Raw genomic sequence first — 16,614 nt, forward strand, 5'->3', positions numbered from 1 at the left:
TTGCATTTTAATAACTGTTAAAATAGTTGTTGAATTTATTTTCTAGCTAGTCCCATTCCTGAGATGCAGTATTCGGATTCTAATCTGTACTATGTTTTATACATAGGGTAACTAGACCTGCCACAGTGAAAAATTACTTTTCAATGCTTGTCACTGTAGGACATGTTACATTTGTGCATGTACTACTTTTAAATGCCAACATACTGCCTTCAAAGCTGCAAGGCTGACATAAATGTGGCTTAATAATGTTTCAAAGGTAGGTTTTGACCTGTCAAAGGGATTTATTTGAGTGGTCTAATTGCAGGTTTTACACTGCTAAACATGAAACGAAAAAGGCCAAGTTGGACATTCTTTTCTTTTCACTGCATTCCACAAGTCCACAGCCACTCATGTCAGCTAATGTCTCTAACTGATATTGAAACACTGCTGTGGTTATCTCTAATCACAGCACCAACAGCAGCTGAATCAAGTCACTGTTGTGACAGTATACCCTACTCAGAAATTATATGTTTATTAAGATGCTTTTGAAAGAAGTGTCAAACTAGTAACAGAGCATGAGCAGAAGTATTTGACCATGTTCACTCAATAGATGGGTAAACCTTCCCCTTCCATTGAAACAAGAATAGAAGATGAAAAGCTGACAGTCACAAATTGTCTGAACTTTATTTTCTGTTTTTCCAGGTACCATCCGTGTCAGAGGCTCAAATGAAAGTTAAAAATTAGAATCTGGGACACAGGCTTCAGTTTAGATAGCTGAAAATTCAATTATCTTTCCAAATGTAATGCATATTCAAATGGAAAGCCACATAACGGATCTGATGAATTACAATAAGTGGGCCGAAAAATCATTCCAAGATTAGACTGGGAGTTTCTGAAGGGGAAGAAAAAGAGTAGACAGCGAAACTTTAGCTCCAGGAGCAAAAAGTGAAAAACATGATTGCTACTTGATCTCTGAACTATATAAAATTTCAGAAACAAGTTGTCTTAGTTTCTGGTACTGATTCACATAATCAGTAGTTGCAAGAACTAAAAGATCAATCTGAGGAAAAGAGAAAACCCCTCTTTTTCCATAGTAAGTCTTTACTGGAAAAAAATAATTTTATTGATGAAAAACAAAAACGGTGTCAATACAATAAGGAAAAAAAATACAAAATAGAAGCAATGGTAATGGAATGAAGCATTACACCCATAATAATAGTTGGAGCAGGCTCTAAAGAGACAAAGGAGGCATAATAATAAGAAGATAGCAAAATAAGCAATGAGAAAACATGATAAAATGAAATATAGAGGAGCGTTAAGGTCAATTAAGGTGGTTTGGAGACTTCCTGCTGAGTTGGGCATAAATGAAATGAACGTTTAGCACATACATCAAGGTACAATGTTACAGGAAGCCACAAATTATTGCATTTCATTGCCATCTGAAGAGGAAAAACAAAAGCAGTATCCAGTCTGTTATTATGGCAAACATTTTACCACCATGCTTTAAAAGAGATATAAGTAAAGTTTTTTCAATTGACAGTGATCTGTTGAAAAGCAACAGCTATTAGTAAGTCAACAATCTGAACATTTAATGTAGTGTCTTCCCAGAAGGGAGATAAACTTCCTTTAAAGTATATGAGTGAAAGAAAAGGGGATTTGTGTGTGGAAGATGGCATTAATTTGGGACCAGATTTGTTTCCAGAACGCATGAATGACATTGCAAGAAAATAACACATGAAGTAAAGTTGCTTGCGGTGAAGAGCAAGACCAGCAAAGATCAGAGACTGTGGAAAACCTCATACTTAGCGAGTATGGTGTAAAAAGAAGCCTGTCGTAAATAAAGTAAAGTGTCTGTGTGATAGTGGCAGCCCTAGATGATTTACGGAGCTTGGTCCATAACTTATCCCACAAAGGTATGGGCCAAGAAGTGGCAAAATCACATTCCCATTGTTCCTCAACCTTGGATTTGGGCCGAGGTATATGTGTAGTGCGGAGGAATTTGTAAATGGTGGAGGCTTTAGATGTGGTACATAAAAAAGAGTGAAGCCGTGAAGTTGGAGTAGGAGATGCAGGGTGAGTATGAGATTGTAGAAGGTGAGTATAATTGGACAGAACCACCTCTATAAGTATAAGGTATTTGCAAGCGAAAGAAGCAGGGAGATTAAATGATTGGCTAAGCGTTGAAAAGGGTAGGAAGGTTGAATTAGAGAAGAGTTGGGATATACAAATCAATCCATTCTTCCTTGAATACTTCCAATAAAAGGGTTTATTGTTAATGAGGAGATTCTTATTGTGCCAAATGGTGGTGTTCAAAAAGGCAGCAACTGTAGTGGGAGGGGTAGGGGTAACAGATAGGAGTAATTTGGTAGTAAATCTATGTAAAGGAGTGGAGAACAATTGTGGCTTACAAGAAAAAGAGAGATACTCAGCAAAGGTAAAAGGGGACAAAGAGAGACGTTCAATCGTGACCCATAGAGGACATGCATCATGAGGATCTTGCAACCAAAAGGAAGCTTGCCGCAGGAGGAAAGCCTTATGATATGCTGGAAAGTCTGGAAAATTGACACCACCTTCCGAATTGGGACGCGTTAGTCTGAGAATTGACATACAAGGCTTTTTTCCCAACCAGAGAAAGGAAGAAAGAATAGTGTTGATTTTCCTAAAGAATTTTGTGGAGATAGGAACTGGGATATGGGAGATTGTATAAAGGACAATGGGGGACAACATCATCTTAATGGTGTCAAGACACCCCCACCATGAAAGATAGAGAGGATGCCACTTAGTTTTGAGATCTGAAAGTTTCTGGGTGCATTTATTGAGACAAAGCGTGACTGTGTCTAAAAGGGAGGGAGTAACGTGTAATCCTAAGTATTTAATATGGGAGGGGCTCCAAGTGAAATTGGAAGCATTGAAATCAGGTTTAAAAGTAAATTTTGTTAATGGTAAAATTTCGCACTTATCATTGTTCAATTTATATCCAGAGATCAGTGAATAAGCACGTACCTCAGCAAGGAATGCGGGGATAGAATCAGTAGGGTTGGATATAAAATGCAAAATGTCATCTTCATATGCAGCAAGTTTGATCTGGGATTGCGATGTCTGAAAACCATGAATATTAGGAATCTGACGAAGCTTGGATAGAAAGGGCTCTAATGCTAAATTAAAAAGAAATGGGGAAAGAGGGCAACCCTGTCGGACACCCCTTACTAAATCAAAAAAGGAGGAAACCAAACCATTAGCACAAACCGCTGCTCTTTGGTTGGAATAAAGAAATGAAATTAAAGAAATAACTTTAGGACCAAAACCAAACCATTTTAAAGTAGAGAAAAGATAAGTCCAGTCAACTCTGTCGAACGCCTTCTCTGCAGCTAATGCAATCACTGCCAAAGAATGTTGAAAGCGAGGGGATTTAGATAAAATATTGAACAAAAGTCTAGTGTTGTCAGTGATAAAACAGCCTTTAACAAATGCAGATTGTTCTGGTCTCAGTAAGTCAGGCAGAAAGGGGTCTAATCTTGCAGCAAGTTATTTAGCATAAATCTTGTAATCAATGTTGACTAATGAAATTGGTCTGTCATTTTTAAAATATTTGGCATCTTTCCCATCTTTAGGTATTATACAAATGTGAGCATCAGAAAAAGTACCTGAAGAACTGCCTAGGGTAACAAATGAATCTATAAGGGAATGTTGTTTAGGTAACAGTAGTGTAGAAAATTGAAGGTAGCATTCAACTGTGAACCCATCTGGTCCAGGGGCTTTGTCTTTCTCAAGGTGTTGTAGTGCGGTAAGTAATTCATGTTGGGATATGTCTGATTCTAAAGAAGTCAAATCAAGAGGAAAATTGTGAGGCTGTTGTATATCAGAAAAAAAATTAAATAGGGAATGAGCAGTAGGTTGAGTTTCAGAAGAGTAAAGGGTGGCGTAGAAACGGGAGAATTCATCTAAAATATCAGTATCTCTATGCTTAAGGTCAGAATTATCACCAAAAACCGATTCAATATTCAACTTATTATGTTTAACTTTCAAGTAATTAGCCAAAATCGTCCCCACCTTATTCTTGCCACCATAAAACTTCAAACTGTATTTCAACAAATATAGCGAAGCATCTTCTGTGGATTTTTTGTTGAATTGCATCTTGGCATCAAGAAGAGCCGTCAAGCTATCTTGTGAATGGGAGGTATAATAGGAGTGTTCCAATCTTTTGATTTTTTTGGAGGTGATCACTAGTAAACCTATGAACAGTTTTCCGTTTCTTGGCCACATAACCAATTATGAAATCCCTCGCCGCAGCCTTAAAGGCGTCCCAAATTGTGTGCTTAGGGATAGAGGGGGTATCGTTAATTTAAAAAAAAATCATTAAAAAAGTCAATAAAAGAGGAGTTAAATTTGGGGTCCAAAAGTAGAGTGTTGTTAAAATGCCATCGCTTGGATCCAACAAGCTTAGGCAAAATATCAATATTGATTGAGACGGGAGCGTGATCGGACAACAAAATGGGGCCAATTTCTTTATGAGTGAGAGTCTGGGAAATGTGGTGAGAAACAAAAATATAATCAATCCGTGACTGAGAAAGATGAGATGGAAAATACAAAGTAAATTCTTTTGTTGTCGGGTTGCACAAACGCCAAGCATAAAATAAGTTTGTGTTGTGAAATTGCTTGAGCAAAGAGTTTATTGGGTTTGTTAGGTATGCAAGAAGCTTTCGAATGCCTATCCAAAAAGGGATCAAGAGGTTGTTTACAATACCCTGCCATAATAAAATTGTCATCTATGAATTTGGTAATACGGGTGGCCATCTTGTTAAATAAAGTAGGATCCCCTCCTGTGGGAGCATAAACATTGAGGAGAGAGAGTGGAACACCCCTTAAAGAAAGCTTGACGTATAACCATCTACCATCAGCGTCTGATTCCGTAACCAATAAAGAGTATGAAATAGATTTACGTCAAAAAATTACCATACCATTGCGTTTACCATCACCCGGGGCATAAAAAACTTCACCCACCCAACCTCTTCTAAGGTTGGCAGATTCAGTTTCAAACAAATGGGTTTCTTGCAGAAAAGCAAAATCAACATTCAACTTGGCTAGGTGAGATAAAATTCTCTGTCTCTTAATGGGAGAATTAAGACCTTTAACGTTCCATGTGACAATACGTGACATTAAAAATAATAACAAATATGATAATGAGAGATAACAATTGCAAAGAAAAGCCTCAAGAAAAATAAAGTCTGAAATTAATGAAGGAGTAGAGAATAGTAATATTTTCAGAGCGGGCAGAATATTCAATAAAGTACAATCTGTAACAGAGAGGAATGTGAGAAACATAGGAAAAGTTGACTGAACTGAGAGAAAAATACAGAAGTTGAGAACCATGCCTGCAACACTGGAGAAGAACAATACATTAAAGACAGCAATAAGGGAGAAAAGAAGGCAAAATGAGAAATGACACCTGGAGGATAAAGAAGTAGAAAAAGGAAGGGAGAAGAAAAACCAAAGAAAAAGGGGAGAAAAACACATTGGAGAAAAAGATATACTTACAAACGAAGAAAGGCTAGGGAAAACGAACAGGAACAGAACCAGGATGAGAGGAGGGGGAGGGTGGAACCACATCGAGCAGGCAAAGCTGCTAGAGCCAGCGAAATGGACGGCCAGGAGAATACCACAGAACGAGAGGTAAATCTACGAAAAACATGAGGGAAAAAAAAGGTTAAGCCAAAATTTCAAAGAAGGAATGGGTACAATCAACAGTATCAAAAATGAGTCAGACAATAAAGAGAATAATATGAGAAAACCATGACAGCAACATTTTAACATGCGGAAACGTATAAACATAAAGAACGATAACAGTAACCATAAAAATCAGCAACAATCAAAAACGGGGACTAAGAGAGAAGAGAGTCATAATAACAGGAGACAATAAGATGGAAGAGGACCAAAATGTTCAAGTAGGGAGTGAGGAGGAAGGTCCAGAGAGATCCATGACGTTCGGTCCACAAGAGTTCAAGAAGCTTCTAAGGCGAAGAGGATCTTCGTATGTCGTTGCTTTGTTGATATACATGACTTTGAAAAGACACGGGTGACAGAGTCCATATCTGCCCGCATATCCAGGAAAGCCTTGCGACGACTTGCAGTGGCTTGGCATAATCCTGCACGAAGAATAAAGATGACCCTGACCAGGTGAGCCGAGGAGAGGTTCTGGCCGCTGACAAGACCTTCATAAGATCCGTATACTCTAGGAAATAAATGATGACTCCTCTCGGTCGTGGCGTAGTGGAAGTTGAAGAAGAAAGTCGTCCAAGCCTGTGAGCATGCTGAATATTAAGCATTGAAGCTTCTGGGAGGTGTAAAAGCTTGGGAAGAAATAACTTGAAAAAGGCAATGGGATCATTCCCCTCATAGCCCTCCACCAGGCCGTAAATTCACAAAGTGTTGCGCCGATTGCGATTTTCAAGATCCTCCACTTGACGTTGAAGGGAGGAGACCTGCGATGTCAGATGTGTAACATTAGCTGAAGATTCCTGAAGAGAAGAAACACTTTGCTCCACTGAAGAGACTCTTGCGTCCATTTGTGCCCAGTTATCCGTTAGCGCTTGAAGTTTAGCGTTGGTTTCCTCTCTGAAAGGGCGAAGAGCCCTAATTTCCTCTAATAAAATCTCCACAGATACCGATGATAGAGGTTTTGGCGGAGAGGGAGGGTATTTTTTCAGCCGCCATACCCGTTCGGCGCCAAGCCACGCCCCCCTTTATGGGTTTTTCAACTTATAGACATACAGTGATTAGCATGGTTTGGATTCCCAACATAGCAGTATAAAGTATGCATTACATTTTACGCCTTGTGAGCTCACAATGTGTTCTCCTACATCTCGAGTTCCCAAATGAGTACAGACATCTATCCTAGTGTCCAGGGCATACATGGTGAGCAGACAATTGAGGTTAGAGTACCCTATTGGCTCTCTCATAAGAGCTACTGCAACATTGTGTAATAATTAGTAACAATTCGCTATTGCCCATTTACAATCGTGTCAGTTGTGTGAAATCTACCTATTGCCCCTCTCTTGGGAAACACAGTCTCTCAATGTGTCTTAGTATCGGACCCATTGATTTGATAGAAAATAAGAAAGGAAGAGCTATAGTAACACCATTAATTTGTGGGAAGCAGGACCCCAATGTCTAGCCCTCAGTCATAAATGTTGTGTCACTCATCATTGAGTCAATTCTTTCAGTGGCCACAGCTAACGGCACAAGAGCAAGGCAGTCGGTGAATGCAGGGCCTCTAGGTGGTCATTTGTCTGTCTTTGCTGCCAGTTTGTCTACAAATGTGTGCGAGGCTTCCCATTGTGTCACCACTTCTCACTGTAGTGGAACTGAGGGCCAGGCAATTGTCTTAGCAGTTGCCCTCTAGAAATGGTCTCTAAGCCACAGAGATAATGGGAGAGCACTGTGGTGAACTTCCTTGTATTCGCTACGCAAAATGTTTACAGTATGTACACCAGGCCTACATGCTTTGTAACATATTTGTTCTTGCATGTACGGCATGTCACACCCACACAACCAGCCAACAGTGTAGGTAATCAAGCTGTAATGGACGTCCCATGAGGTCTGTTAGTGTCGTCATTGTGTCTGTCCAATTCAGCCCAATTTCTGGGCAGGCTCATACTTTATGATAAAAGTCTGTATCCAGACATAGTCACGGTTGGCATTTCGGGTCCACACCTGGGAAGATGTGATGTAGAAGCGTTGGAGTAAGATATGTCTGATGTAGTTAGTTACACTGTGTGAATTATAAACACAGGTTCCTGGAGACTCGCCGCACCTGCTCCAGTGCAAGACACCACTGCCTGCCTGTGAGCTCTCGCTGGAGCAAATGGGCCCATTAATCCCTCAGGGCATATAGACATAAGCCATGGGATTCCAGCACCGCACTGTAAATTAATGTGATTGCTCATCCCCCTACGCCATGCTCCAGTAACAATTGCAATGTTCAGGATATACAATTAGGGCTCTACGGGGTACCTGCCAAGGCTGTCAGGGCATTGTGTGCTAAACACTAGCTCTCCTCAATGTTGTAACACTCTCTGAGGACATAGAAGGACATCACGGTTTTATGTTTGTATAGGTTACTTATCCTGAGGATGCTTCGCCTCCATCCACTGTCTAATTTTGTGTCAGTCAGCTACCTTGCAAATGCTGGGAATACTCAAAGTGGCAGCCTGGGTGCATACTCCAGTGGGCTGCTCCTGGGTTGTACATACATGTGACAACAGTATTTGGCCACCTTGGCAAGTTGTCCAATGTGTGGGGTGTCTCTGTGGGAGTCCATAGGTCATTCCAATATCCCCCGCCTTTACATAACTTGTAAAACAGACAACTGTTCTGGATTAAGTGCCTTATAACCATTTCATGGTCTACTGTAGCTGTGCCACCGAATAGTACAGCTCATTCCCCCTTCTATTGGTGCAATGCAGTTTATGGATAGTCCCTCTCTTCTTCCCTGTGGCCCATATCAAGTCAGAAAGAACAGTATTTAAGTCTTGAAGAAATTGCCAGGGAAGGGGGAGTTGAAGCAGTGAGAAATGGTAGAGTAACCTAGGTAGGCGCAACATTTTTGCAATTGCAACTCTAACTCCCAGAGTGGTAGTAAACACACCCAAGTTGCCCTATACTACGTTGTCGTCTGAGTGATAGGCATTGACCCCAAGTGACTATGAATGTGTCGTACTGCCACGTTAAGCCCATGTTGTAGAACACTTCACACTCTAGAATTCTTTGGAGAGGTAAGAGGCAGGATTTAGCCCAGTTCAATTTCAAGCCAAAGGCAGTTTTGAACTTGTTTATTGCTTCCATCACTCAAGTAGGTCTCAACGTACATCTCCAAGATACACTGGGGAGTGAACTGCATATAATAATATTGCTTCTCATGGGTCTCCACTCAGGATCCCCCACTGTGAACCCTGCAGCAGAAACAAGCCTGCCAGGGGTTCTTGCACCTCATAATCATATTCAGTGACAGTGGACAACCGTGCCTGGTGCCCCTGCCTACCCAAATGGTCGAGAAGGTTTCCCTACCTGTGCGTACCCAGGCAACTATATTAGCATATAGGAGACCTTTCGTTTTCATTATCTTGGGTCCCAGGTCCATTGTGTGAGTAGCACTCCATATAGATAGGGTCAACCCAGAATATAAAAGGCTTTGTGTATGTCTAAGCAAAGTGCTACAGGCAGAGGCAAAGTTGGGGATATTCCTCAGTGAAATAAAAGGGACGCCTCAGGTTGAGAAATGTGTTCCTCCCTGGGATTAAATCATTTTGGTCTTGGTGTACAAGAGCAGCAGCCAAGCCATATGTATCATGCTCTCTCTCTATCTTTAACTTGTTTTGTTATGTATTCTTTATATTCCAGTTTTCTGAGCCTATCCACTAAGGACTTATGATCTGCTCTAAGAGCAGGGAGCTAGATCAAATGCACTATGCTTTCTCTGTCACTCACTTCTGCCTCGTGCATAGCATACTCTCTTACAACAAGTTTGCATTGCAGTGTGAGCTTCGCACATACTCAGTCTTGATGCATTATCCCTGCATGACCACCTTAAAGGCATCCCACTCCATCGCTGTTTCATCATTTTCCTAAAATGATTACTTTTGTGTCTACAGACCTATGGAATGTGTCATCATATAGGGCCCATATGTGTAACCCCCAAGTAGGTATGGGTCTTTGCCGTCTGCCCCAAACATGTCAGGGCTGGAAAGAAGGTTAATTCTGGTGTGCAAAATGTGGAAGAATGAGTATTCTCTCATGAGGTGATGCATGGAGCACCACATGTACTTCGGGCAGTTGTGTCCTAGCTATTCTATGAAGATGTATGCCATGTAGCAGAGATATAGATCTCTCCAAACTAGTGTAGTTCACATAGTTAAAGTATATACAACATACAGACGGAGCTTTTAGAACATGCATCATCGCTGGGGCTACCATGTCTAGGAATTGTGATTGACCAACGTTGAGGGCACACAGCACCAATATTAAGCCTCCCCTCAGCCTACATATAGCACCCCATGGATTCCGCCATTTTCCCTACCTTTACCAATGGCATTGCTGGTACCACCCACAGAAGCACCCCGATTGCATATGCCAAATAAGAGGTGTGAACAATCTGGCCTCTCCAACAGCGATTGAGCTTGAGGAGTTCCATGGCAGTCATGTGGGTTTCTTGTAAGTATGCTAAGTGGATCTATGTGCATCGCAGATAAGAGTACACTTTGTGGCGGCATCTAGGTGTGGTCATATCCCCTACATTCCAGGTCATTATGTCATATGTAGGATGGGAATCTGTCAAATGTTCTGACTTGTTTATGATTGGCATGTTGACTTCCCCACGCCTTTCCAATCAGCGAGGACCCCAATTTCACAGGGTGTCCCTGACCTCCTTTTGATCGATACTGTATTGTAGTCTGGTCAAACAAAAAATAAGGCAATAACATAAATCTCAAATCCCATCCCCAAGTCAAGAAAGAAAACAAGCTCTAGACTAAATATAAACTTTACAATGTAACAAGAGTAAAAATGTCCTTCAGACTCAGTGGATTGAAATATCCATTTGTGGTAAGGATATTTGACCATCAACATCCATAATACAGCTGCAATTGAACCCTTCACCCATACAAACACATAGCCCTGGTATACAGATTGGAAAAAGGATATAGTACCTCAGTTCACATCACTTGGTCCGCTGTCATGGGAGTAAGAGCATGGCTTGACCTAGTTTGAGGTGGCATATCTCCCGGAGAAAAGGCAACACCCTCTCTAGGGAAACCATTGCATGGTCAAGTGAGCCCATGGGCTGACAATGTCTAAACTCCAGTTCAGCTAGCACCTGTGCTTTCTCCTTCACCTCTTCTTCTTCTGTATGCCTGCCAATTGGACTTCAATGCTGCCACTGTCTGGGCCTCTGGTGTTGCCGGTCATTAAGCAATAGCGAATTATACATTGATGCAGTGACCTCCTTCAATACCAGCCACTTCCAGAAATGCATGTGTTCAGAGTCTATGATGGTTGATTTGGCTAGGATCGTGAGTCAATATTGTAGACCTAGTTGGCAAAGTTTCCATTTAAACGCTATGAACAAGACCTGCTGGCTTTGCAAATTTGCTGTGTAGTCTTGGCAGGTGTTTACTGGATGTTATTCACTTGCCAGGGGCCTTTCATGCAGACAACTTGTAAAATATGATTGCAATCTTGATAATTAAAGAGATGTACCACCACTTGCCTAGGCAAAGTCCCTGAGTGGCAGCCCTGCTGTGGACTCTATTGGCCCATTCAACTGAGAAGAAGGTTGATCTATTTCCTCCCAGCACAGTGTTGAACAACCAATCTTCAAGAAACAAGTCCATATTAGGGTCCTTCTCTCCCTTCAGGAGACCCATTACACAAATGTTGTTGCAAAGTTATTGACCTTTTACATCATCTTGTCTGGTGCGTATCAAAGTCACTTCAGCTTAAAGGGTCTTTAGTTGTAACTGCATATCTTCAATTGATGGCAGCGTGCCTGCCAAGGCAGATCCATTAGATTCCACTCTGTCCCTCAGTCAGCTCTGAACAGACCCATTTTGATCCTCAGGGTTTCCAATGTGGATTCCAATGCAGTCTTGACATGTTTGATGGCCTGTAGGAGTTCATTGAATCTCTGGCAATGTAGTATTGCCCCAGCAGTGTACACATACCTTACTGTGGGTAGGAACTGTCTCATAGTTGAGGGACAGGCTGTAAAAAGGCAAACCTCAGCACTGTGGGGGGCTGAAACTTCCCACAAAGGCTCCGTAGGGTGTAATCCTATACCCCAGTGGTAAAAACCCTTCACCACTGCTGTTGCCCCACCTCAGTTGTTCATGTTAAGGCCGAGAAGGAAGCTATCCCAGATGTGGCACCATAGGACCCGTCCAATCAGGTCGTGTTTCGAGGGAGATCATGGGGTCCCACAACCATGGTTCACACTAGGCTGCATTCCCGCCATGCATTCCTCTGGTGCACCATGGCAGCTCTGCGGTCTCTCACCTCTGGCCCTGCAGTGCTGTTGGGAAGGGGTAGTCACATGAGGTAGAGCGGCAGCTTGCCTCAGGCATTAGACCTGTCCCCACAATCCACCGTCAGAGCTTCACAGCCCTCAGCCCCTTTCTCAGCCCAACCAGCTCCTGCTGTCATATGGAGGGCCCCCACTTGGTCGGAGAGTGAGTAAGTAAGTCATTTTTATTTGTACATAATTAAATAAAACCTTTACAAAACAATAAAAGCTAAAACTTGTTAAAAGTTCATTGTGCGCAGTTCCTCAGTATTACAAATTTGATTACTATCAGTATCTTAGTTGTCCATAAAATGTTTAACAGCCTTCAAGTGCTCTTGTGTCTTTTTTCAACTAATTCAAAAAACTTTACGACCCGACAATTTAATTTTGTATTAGCGTGGTTAAAACACAATTTGACAGCCTGCCTGCATGTCCAGATGCCGTGTGATGTAAAGAAGGGTCGAAATAAGTTGTGCCTCAAGTCTTTTAATTTAGGACAAATACATATCACATGGACGATGTTTTCCTTGTCAGCTTTACACAGATGGCACTGCTGCGAGAAGTTTTACCCACGGTGGCAAATGTGGGATTACTGGAATTGCACCAAGGCGTAATTTTAAAAACTTTTCTTTCGTTTTTAAATTCATTCCAATGTTACAATATGCTTGCGGTTGCATTCTTCCATTGTCACCGAGCGTGATCCAACAGTGGCCTCTTTTTGCTAATGAGTCCTTATCCTCAATGAGGAGATGATGCGTGCTGATTTTTTCGCAACTTTTTAAAAGACAAGAGGTCTGTTGGGGTGTCCCAAAGGTCGGGGAGACCTAGGACTTGAAGTGAGTCAAGTAGGTAATCTCTAGCTGAGGATTTACGATGTGGGAGCAGCTCTTCCCATACGTTGGAGTTTAGAGAACCAGGCTCAGCACTGCGAATCTTGTGCCAGCTGATAACATATGCACTCCGCCTTCCCAGTGTTTGTTTCAGAATCACAAATTCGAACCGAATTTGTGCAGGCAAGGCGTATCTTGGCAGGTTGAAGATAGCCCTGTATGAATTAGCTATTACTGTGTCCAATACTGCGGTGTCCTTCCCATGGAGAGATTCACTCCCATATGTGAGAGTTGGCTGTAGCTTTGCGCGCAAACCCTGGAGAAGAGGGTTGAGCGTTAGGTCGGGGAGTTTGGCCTTTAGAGATTTTATGGCCAGGTAAGTCATGGTTCCCTTTCCTCGTAAAGAGTTCAATTGAGGTTTAAACGAGTTTTTGGAGTCCAGAATTACTCCCAAATATTTGTAGGTGGTCACTAGGTCCAACCCTTCTCCGTTTAGGTGCCACTTGATTTTCCTATTTTTTTGTAGTTCACTGCCATGACCTTGGATTTGTTGAAGTTTATTTGCAGGGCATTCCTTTCTGGAAAGGAGTAGGCTACATTTAGAAGGTGCTGGAGGCCTATTGGTGCCCGGTTTATCAGCACCAGGTCATCTGCATACAGCAGATTTGACAGTGGAATTTTCCCTAGTTTCGGAGCGTGACAGAGGCATTTATCAAGTTCCCCTGGCAGGTCAGCAAGAAAGAGGTTGAATAAAATTGGTACTAGCATGCAACCCTGTTTTAACCCTTTTGTTGTTGGAATGGGTTTAGAGAGGTGTGTGCCCGCTCCTAGTTTAACTTTAATACAGGTGTTTGAGTGGAGTAAGATCAGCACGTCTAGGAGATGTTTGGGTATTCCCCAGTTGTCCAATTTCTGCCAGAGTTTGTTGCGATCCACGTGGTCTAATGCAGCAGTGTAATCAATTAAAGAGAGTAAAAGGAGATTTTTAACCTCTTTTGCTGCTTCCATCAGCAGGGTCAGTGCCATGATGTTGGTTGTGGTCAATTGACCCCTGCAGAACCCTATTTTATTGATTGGAATTATTGAGTTTTCAGATGCCCATAGCGTCAGGTCCTCCAGTATGGTTCCTGCAAAATACTTAGCCTCCTCATCTATGATTGCAATAAGCCGATAATTATTTAGATGCTTCTTGTTGCCATGTTTGAAGATTGGACTGATTATTGACCAGCGCCATGATTCAGGTAGAGTCTGAGTGTCCTTTACGTTGTTGAATATCGGTGTTAGCACTATGCTCCAGAATTACGCGTCCGATTTGTACAGCATCGGTGGGATGCCGTTTGGCCCGGGGGCTCCTGTCGGACTTTCCCTGGCTATTTGCCTTTTGACCTCGGCTGGAGTGGTGGCCAAATGTCCAGACCTGATTTGGCAAAAAGAACTAGGGTCGGGCATTGTTTTTTCCGTTCGAGGCGGTAGCGTGACTCCATTTGTGTAGATTTCTTGGGTAGTGGAAGTTATGCATTGATTGTCTGTTATTTCCCTCTGTGCTTCTTTGCAGAGCTTTATTGTCACCGCTTCTTCACGGCTGTCCTCAATGTTGAAGTGCTTAAGTAGGTATTTTGTCCATTCTTCCTCCATTATGTTTGAGTTTAAGCCGAGTTGGCTTGGATTCTTTATTCTTTTAATCATTTGCCAGAACCTTGAGCTGTTTTTCCATTATACTTCATAAAGAAGTTTCGCCCATAGCTCGTCATTTTTTTGCCTTTGGTTTTCCCATCTGTTTTGACAGTTTTTTTGCTCTCCTTAGGAGTGTTTGCAAGTCGTGGTTTGCTGTATCCTTTCGTATCTGTCTCAGTGTTTGGTTTATTAACCGTTTTTGCATTTTCATTTCTGGGGTGAATTGTAATTTGGTTGATGTTCCCTGTCCTTGGCGTGACCTGTTTGGCGGGCCTTTTAGCAATTTCACACTGACGTCTAAAATAAAGTTTTGCCATACTTCTGTCAACTTTGTGGAACTTGCCGTCTGAGTAAAAAGAGTTTTTTCAGCGAGTCTTATGGAGTCGATGTTAGAGGGATTGCACCGAAGCTGCCTAAGTTTTTAAGTTACTTCAATATCAATGCTGTGTGGTTTAGTCTCCAGAAACTAATTGACTTTTATTGTGGCTTCTTGGGACAGGTGGTCACTAAGGTCGCTCGTCCCTATTTTGAACGCCATCACCCTGCCAAGCATATTTAGAGATGTGAATGTGTAGTCCAGATGTGAGGATTGCTTATCGAAATGATAGGTTGCGACCGGTGAATGGTCTTCAGCATAGCTCCCATTCAAGGCTTTTAAGTTAAGATGTTCTAATTGGCGAAGTAGATTTTTTGAGCAATTAGTAGATTTATTGATTTTTGTGGAGCTCTGTTTTGGGACTCCCCATGCAGCACTGAGTTCTTGTTTGATGTTGTCCTCTGAATCGGAGCTAATGAGGAACATGTTAAAGTCCCCTGCCAGGATGAATAAATCGGAGTACTCTTCGAAGATTGTTATTTCCAAGGCTTTTATCAGTTTGTTGCCAGCTTGTCGTTTCTTTTTGGGGTGGATGTAAGTTTAGATTATTATTACATCTTGAGGTCGGTTAGTGGGCTACTATGGAAGAGGATGGCGTCAGAAAGGTGGATGGCACGGAGCTCTTCATACTGTGTTTGCCCCATTTGCCATCTTGGCCATGCCTCCGAAGAGGTAAACCCTCTCGAAGTACAGCATTGCAAGCAATAGAAAGGTGAATTTCCAGCAGCACCCTGAGTTACATTATCATTGGAAAAGTCAGCAGTGGGCAAACAGAGAACCAATTGTCTTGGTATTCATTATAGTAACATTGAATATATTAATGTGTGTTCTCTGTTTGACCATTTTACTGCGGTTGGTAACCATACAAAACTACTTTTTTAATTCCTTTAAGGCCTTACACACAGCCACCGTGTAGTGTAGTTCCTATTTTCCCTATAGGCCCTGCGCCTTGGAATAACATAAACAGCAGTGTAGACGTAGGACTGCGGTCTTCTAGGTCTCTACTGACTATGTTAGACTTAATTTAGGTTTGCGGCAGCTAGCTCAGAGGTCACTGGAAACTTTCTTGACTGAATAGGAAGTGATCAGCTTCCCAGGCTTCAGACAAGAAGGGATTCAGCTTCCGACAACTGCATAAACATGACAACTTTGCTCCTCAGAATAAGAGTCAATCTCTAGAGTCGTGTGAAACAATAGACAGCTATTTCACTCAGTCAGTTGTGCAGATTTACTTTCACCAGGATGCAGAGAATAGAGAGACGGGCGTTTTCAATAAAAGGTATTATTTATTGAGCAGTCTTCCTCCTCATGCAAGAGAAATAATTGCCACAATTGCAAGACTTGTTATTATAAAAAGTGTTATGAAATAATACTGTAAAAGCATTGATATGGTTTCTTAGCCATAAGATTGTTAAAATGAATAAAATACATACATTCATATATACATTGGCTAACGGCCTCAATTGGTGCTTCTAACTACGCCTACCCCATTGTACCTGACCTAAGCCTAATACAAGGGAGGGAGTAAGTAACAGTTTATTTTAAGTTGGTTTTGCCAAGAGTTTGTTTCAAGAATTCTCTCTAAGGGTTTAGTCAGCACCGTACCTCTGGAATAGAATGCAGGAGGTCTGGTATCTCCTCTCAGGACCCGATATCACAGTTACCCGCAAGGGTAGGCTGGAAACGCCGGAGCTGGATTTTCT

General features: G+C 41.9%; 1 protein-coding gene across 1 annotated transcript in view; it reads left to right on the plus strand.

Moving 5' to 3' along the window:
• LOC147727230 (annexin A1-like) overlaps positions 1-16,614 on the plus strand; it is a 671,221-nt gene that overhangs the window by 31,069 nt on the left and 623,538 nt on the right. The window lies entirely within an intron of this gene.

This window comes from Lissotriton vulgaris, chromosome 3_1 (genome assembly GCF_964263255.1).
Source record: "Lissotriton vulgaris chromosome 3_1, aLisVul1.2, whole genome shotgun sequence".
NCBI lineage: Eukaryota > Metazoa > Chordata > Amphibia > Caudata > Salamandridae > Lissotriton > Lissotriton vulgaris.